Genomic DNA, 7,499 nt, shown 5'->3' with positions numbered 1-7,499 from the left:
AATCCCAGCATTTCACATGTTCCTTTAGATCTCCTGTGATACCCACTCCGATTGCTCCTTACAAAGAAGACACAGGTGCTATGGCTGAAAGTCTGTGAGGTCTTGCTTTTGCAGGCATGGCAGAGTTCTTTTTCCTGCACTTCCCTGTGTCTCAGAAGTTTTGTCATGTGATGCCCATAACTTTAATGGGAATCCCATAGCTGCCATCCCACACAGCACTTTGAAGATCCGGGATCTGTGTTTCATCCCAGATAGACAGCCCATAAAAGTATGGCAAACAATTCAGGCACAGTCTCTGGCTTGGCCAGCTCTCACCACTGGCATGTTATCCTGGAGCAGAAGCAGCCCCTGGGCTGGAATTTTGGGCAGGAATGGAAGTGATGCTGCATCTCTCTGGGAGCCCTCCTAGATCCTAGAATACACAACCCAAGGAAAACAAGGCTGGTGTCCTCTGCACACCCCTCTGGTCTTGCACTCTCCAGGCATAACATTTGGCAAACATCAAAGAGGGGTGGGAGGAATCCCCCCCCCGGCCCGGCAGGAGTTTTGGGGGTTCTGTGGGGTGAGGCACTCTCTGTCCAGGCACACACCCAGCCACACACCCTTGGCCTGCAGTCATCCACAGAGCCACGGGACTGCACTGAGCTTTCTGAGGAGCTTTCGTGGCTGTGATAGAAAAAACTAAAGTAGGCAAAGGCTGGATGAAGGGAAGGATGCTGCAGTCTGCTGAGAGCCTGAGAGGACAGCTCTGCATTGGAGAATTTCCTGTCCACAGCTATGTGTGACCTCCACGTGGCACAGGCACAGCCCCTCTGGATTTGTGCAGACCCCCCTGTCTCCCAGCTCTGTCTCACCCAGCTGTGAGCTCTGTGCTCTACAGATCCAGTGGCCTCCACTGCTGGGCCTACTTCCCTCACACAGCAGGGAAGGATAGACAATCCTACCCACAGGGAACGGGACCAGAATGCAGGACTAAGTAAGGAAATGGAATCCTGAGGTCCCAGACCCATGGGCACATGGGTCCAATGCAGGTATCAAAGAGCAGGATCACATCACTTTGGCCTTCTGCATCACTCTCCCTCACCTCCAGGCATCCACCAGCTGCCAGGAGCAGCTGCCTGGTGGAGCAGAGGCGTACTCCACACGACCCAAAGGTGCAGGAGCTGTTCAGCACCCGCAGCCGTGCAGTGGTGCAACAGATCATGTCCTTGCCTAACCCTTCTTTCCTTCCCTTTATCTCAACACCGGGCTTGTTGGTAGCTGTCTCCTTTACTGAAGAGCACTCCTGGGTGTGATGTCAGGTGAACAGGGAACGGTGTCTCACCATCACCCTGTTCCCTGGCTCTCACACAGTTGCAGCAGAGGGTGTGGGGTGATGATCCCTGGGCCCAGCTCAGTGCCCAGAACCTCAGCCCTCTCCTTCTCTGTGGAGGTGCCCCTCAGCAGTGCAAAGGGAACAGGAAGAATCTGGAAAGCTCTGTGGCCCTGTGCTGTTTTCATGTCTCTTCACACACATTACCCTCTGAATGGGCAGAGATCTGTGAAACTGTTGATTCATTAACATCTTTGCCATCTGTGGCCGCTTCAAATGAGAGTTTGACCCTGACCCAAGGATGATTTACTTCTCTTGGCTGTTCATTGCAAACTGCCTCCAGACCCTCACACTTTGAGGGATTTGGGTAAAATAAACATTATTGAATCTCTTGTGAAGCTGTTGAGTTAACTTTGAGCAGTGAAGAATTCAAGTCTCTGACAGAGAAGGGAAAGATGGCAAGAGTCAGTGCTGGGGGAAAATCAACTTCATACCCAGCTATCTTCCCCAAACCTATCAGTATCAGCATATTTGCCAAGTCACAGTTTGGAGACCACTGAAGAATGAATGAGAACCTTTAACATCCAAGGCCCCCAAGCTGTGTCTGCACGTGTACTGGAAACAGGTTTCCAAGCTGCCAAATACTGCACCCAACCAACCCATCCCGTGGCTACAGCCATGTCCTTTTGCATCACCAGAAAAGCTTCATTTCCTTTTTCCTTCACCCCAGCCATCATCAGCACCTGATTTTGCAGATGATTTCAGCTTTAGCCCTACTGCCTTTCCCTCCTTTCTTTTTTCACTGTGCTCTAAAACTCTGCTGTTGCCGATCTACTTTCCCATGAACAATCACAGTCTCACTAAGCAGGGCAAAGCTGTGGTCAGTGAGATCTCCTGCCAGGGCATGTTATATGACACTATTGTGGCCAGGAAGCTGCCCCCTTCCTCCCCCCCAGCTAAGTCTTCCTACTTAGCCATCCCCTCAGAACCAGAAGAACCCGCTCCAGGGTAAGGTGCCTGAATAGGGTTAGCACGAATTGGCCCTGGAACTTTGTTATTAGAGCTGACACTGGAATCTGAAGAGGTGCTGCTCAGCTGCACCTCCTATTAATATCACCAGGGTGGAAGATGGTTTGCATACCTCAGTATTAGCCCCAGCATTATCACAGGACAAATCATAACCATCATAATAAAATTTTGCAATAACCTCAGTTTAATTAATAGTAAGGAGAAAAAAAGTCTTGCCAGGCCAGATGGCAAACTCTTAGTTTCTCACGTGATGACTGTCAAATTACTGTCTCCACATAAGAACGTCACAGAGCATATTTAATAAACCTTGTAAATGTTTATCAGAGTGCCAGTAAAGATCCTGACTGATCTGCCTGGATCTGCCCACATGAAGGAGCCAAATGCAGAGCTGGGTTTAAGGAGCTACCACCATAAAGAACTCAAGTGCATAAAACTAGACTTTAATTTCACTTGGGAACTGAAGTCCAGTGTCACAGAGGTCCCTGCTCTCAGGTACCTGCACTCTGTGGTCTCTCTTTGGTTCACATTCAAGTTTTCTGCTTCCACACCTGCCCAGAACAGCATCTCCAAGGAGATGCACTTTTCACTGTCCTCTACAGGCATCCAGAGAAGAGGCACCCCTAATACATGGGGTCTCATAAACCAGCTCCGAGAACACCAAGTGCAGCCTGAGGCTCCTCAGACCACACAGCTCTCATCACTTCACTCTCAAACAGAAGCTGCCCACCAACAGCAGGAGGGGGAGAGCAACCATCTCGTTAGTTGAAGGCATGGTTTCACTCTGAAGAACTTCACCCAGAATAGCTGAGAGGCCAGCAGTTAGACAGTCTCATGGGAAGTGAGACACAAACACTCTCAGATTGAGGAAGGCATTGAACCTAGGTTCCTTCCTCAGTGGATGCTCTAAAACAAAAGACAGTGACTTAGAAGACAGACTTTCCAGCCAGAAGGAAGGAACACTACTCTCTTACCCCCAAGAGCACTGTCCCTGGGGAGAAGCAGGCTGTCAGAGTCCTTACAGGGCTCAAGTAGGAAGCCCTGAGTGAAGTTTCTGTGCTCTGATGGGATGGGAGGGGTGGGGGAGTAGATTTCAGAAACACCTGTATTTTCAGTCTGCCCTCAGACATCAAACCTGGTCTGTGTTTGGGAGGGAGACGTCTCAAATGCCTAGGTTAGGTCTGGATGTAGCCCTGACGTGAAAAGGGAGACCAAGGGGGAAGGAAGGGCTGTGCCATTGTACAGCATTGCTGCTCCATTCCTTGGGAACACACGCTCATCCAGGCTGTGATCCCTTCAGCCCATCCCAGCAGCCTGGCCTGCTCACCCCTCCCTGTCCACGGGCTAGGAAGCCTTGGCACAACAGTGCTGCCTTTGGTTGCAGGGTCTGGCTCTGGATTCTCCTCCTGTCTGGGGTCTGTGCCCTGTGCTGGTCACAGGCAGCACCACTCATGGCTCGGGGGGCTGGGGGGCCTGGGCAGCACTGCCAGCACAAGGGCCTTGTCTTTCATCTGTGCTCTTTGCATCAAAGCATGGGGTTCACTGAAGCTTTATAGGTCTTTTGGCTAGTGAATGGACTGTATGGGATTTGTTTTGGTTCTTCTCTGTTTTTGACTTCTGGGGGGCAGGACACTGAAAATTGCTTTCCTCCCCCTTTATAGAAAATAGGAGAAAAAATTACTTCACACTTGCACGCTTCAGCAAAACACCCTTTCAACTATCCTAAGTTCTGCCTCATCAGCGTGGTGTACTTTCATGGCCTTATGTGTTATCTTGCAATAATAATAATAATAAAACAAACTTTCCATATAAAACAAAGCAATAAAAGTGCATCAGCTTCAAGTGCTGGTTGGTAATCCCATGAAAAAAGGCAGCATGACACAATTTTTGCAAGCTGTTTCTCTTGGCAGATGGCATTTCCATTTCCAATGGAACTCAAAAGGCTGAAGTGACTGACACTATGCTTAACTTCAGTTAAACCCTGCCATAGCTGCTGCAGCCACTGCGGAGTTCTGCTTTCATGTTGCTGCTAGCACAGGGAGTTTCAGAATAATTTTGGATTGGCTTGGATTCAAGTCTAGCAGGGTGCTGCAAATAGAAATAGCAGAACAAGGTAGTAGAGTAAAAATATGCAGTGTTAGATCACGGGTGGAGAAGTAGCGCAGACAGGAAGTCAATGAGAGGGATAGGCACAGTCCTGCTCTCTGCCACTTGCTAGATTTTGAACACACGCCATTTCCAAATTCCTGACGAAATTCCCACTTGCATTAACTTTGCCTCCCACCTACATATCGACATTGGTAGCCCTTCTGGACAAATGGCAGCCACCACAGGAAGGGGAATGTCTGCTTTCAAAGCTGCCCTTTCGAGGCCTCCCTGTGCATTGCATCACAGTTCACAGGGTCACTGCGCTGTGGTTCCATCTCACAGCAGGTACACAGGGTAGAACCCTGCCCTCGAACCTCTCTGACCCTTGGGGACACCCCTTTGCAGTCTGGGCTCAATCCACTCCTGTGGTGTCCCACATCTGTGTGTCTGCAGCCAGGCTGGGCTGATGCACCTCATGGCCCGGCTTGTTGTCCAAGTCCTACTGGCTCCCGTGGGATTTGTCAGTCACATTAAGGAATCTGAATCTGGATTTAGGAGCCTAAGTTATGGCACTTGGTGGGGAAAACTTTAGTCAATAAGACTGCACAATCCTATTACCATGACAGCTTGGGAATGTGAGAACTCGCACTTTGGAACAAGGTGCCACATTAAAAATAGATTAAACTGAAAACAGCCCTTATGGCCCAGGGCACCTGGGACAAGTGTCTGCCAGCTGAAATGCCTTGAAGGTAACTGTTCACCAGTGAATCAGGTGCTGGTTGAAGGTGCCCACAACTGCCTCAAGACACAGACAGATTTTTTTTTCAGAGACACTGTATTTTTTTTATTTTTTAGCACCATATGAAACTCACCAGTGCCTCCAGCCCTAAGGAGATCCACACAAACCTCCTGCTTGCTCTGGTTCCCATGGCACTCACATCCACTGAGTTTCACTTTGAATTTCAGCCTCAGAAATCTCCAAACTCATCCTAGAGAGACAAACTGTGCCAAACCTGGGTTCCAGCTATGGAGCAGGACTGTTCCCCTTCCTCTGAACACTACTGTATGAAACTAATTTGCCCTACTGTGACATAGGAATAATGTGATCAGCATCCAGTGCAAGGTGTTGGGAGGACTTATTTCCTGGTCTGTTTGCAGCCTGAGGGTGAAACAAAGGGTGAGTTTGTTTCCCTGGCTGGCGTCTTCCTGCTAGCCAGGGACAAAAGTCACTCATCCCTTTGACTCCCTTAGATCTGTCCAGCAATGATCACAGAGATTTGCTGACATGCTGGTGGGCACTTCTGACAGTTGATGGGGTTCCAGTGGTTCTGTGTTTTCCTCTCCGACAGCTCCCAGAGGACAGAGATGCTTTTGTGCTCAATATATGCTGTCATTTTGTATTATATCTTTTCTTTGGAAGTAACTTCATAAATGACCAAAACAAAACACAATCTCAAACCCCAAAATCCAAACACCAGAGCGAGCTGAGGAGTGCTGCGGATATCACACATGAATTACTGCTCCTTCAGCTGACACAGAGCCAAGGGGAGCCAGAGCCCCTCCTGCTGCACAACAGCATCTGCCACGGACTGGTGGTTACTGGTCACCAGCATTACTTCCCTGGATTTCTGCTGTTTTTTTCTTCTCCAGTCCCATGATGTGGTGAGGCCCTTGATAGAGGCTTTTGCTGCTGTATCAGCATTTGTGGCCTGAAAAAAAATCGTGACAATAGGGCAAACCTTTGGATTCCACAGCTGGGTTGCCTGAAGACATAAATGACCAAGCACAACCCCAGTGCCCAGCTGTCCTCCTCCTCAGTCTGTCCTCCCATGCCTGATTCATGCAGCAGTCACAGAGTGACAGCAAGGGTTACTGTCTTGCATAAAGGACTGACAAATGACTTGCTCAAAGCAGACTGGATGTATTTGCATATAATGGCTCAATGTGCTGGAATAATATCACAAGCACACTCCATCCAATTTCATCTCCAGCTGAGTACAGTAACTCACTCAATATTGCAATACACTTGCCAGATTAGGAAACCTTTTTATTTTATTAGGTTTAATTCCCCTCCATATCTCTCTTCTCTTCCCTGCAGGACTGTTTGGGAATGCCTTACAGGACCAAAAATAGAACAATATATAGCAGGTATGTGAATGACTACGCCCCATGACAAAAACAGTGCCAAAACTTTGGGGTGATTTTTCAGTAATTCTATTTCTGTTGGTACAGGTTGTCTGAAAACACAGTTGACTAGGTTCTGGTGGAATAAATAAAACCAGCTAAACGATAGATGGGGATACACCTCCCCCAAGTCCTGGGATTTTCAAAGACATGCCTACTCCCTACACTCTACACATACAATCTATACATTTTAAGATCCAGAAGGCACCTTTTTTCACACCTAACTTTATAAATTTACACTAGGCTTTATAATCCTAAAATACCTCTGTGGCACAGAGCCACGTATGCAATACGTGGGTGGAAAAGCTGTCAGCATAGTGAGAAAATATTCTGCTGAAACCAAAAACTTTGAAGAAACAGCTGAGTCACTCTTTCACAGTTAAGGTAGTCTGGGCTTGTTACCCTCTCCTATGCCCCTGGATGGTGTCTGGCACACACACACCCATCCTCTGACTGCCAGTGACTCCAGCACACCTCTAAACAAGGGCTGCCTTGGAAGTGCTGGGCTGACATTCCTCACACAGGGGGATCTTGTGATCCAGGCAGTGAATGCTGATCCTCCTGGGGACTCAAGAGTCCTTGGGCACATGCAGCAATGCAGGTGGATCTGCACATCAGCCCTGCCCTGGTATGCAAGGTGATACTCAACAACATTAGCAACAGTTCTCAAGGCAACCAATGTTTTCCTGGCCTCATGAGAAATAATGCTTTTTTATTAAAAGCATGAACATTGACAAAATTTCAAAACCTACCTCAAGTGCACTGACCTAAGGAGTGAGACCTTGAAAAAAAAAATCTCATTTATCATTTTTTTCTATTCCTTTCTCTCTCCTCTTCTCTTCTTTTCCTTTTTCCTTTTTCCTTTTTCCTTTTTCCTTTTTCCTTTTTC

This window comes from Neopelma chrysocephalum, unplaced genomic scaffold (genome assembly GCF_003984885.1).
Source record: "Neopelma chrysocephalum unplaced genomic scaffold, ASM398488v2 Primary Assembly neopelma1_159, whole genome shotgun sequence".
Lineage (NCBI taxonomy): Eukaryota > Metazoa > Chordata > Aves > Passeriformes > Pipridae > Neopelma > Neopelma chrysocephalum.
The sequence above is the reverse complement of the archived record's forward strand: the minus strand, read 5'-3'. Positions refer to the sequence as shown.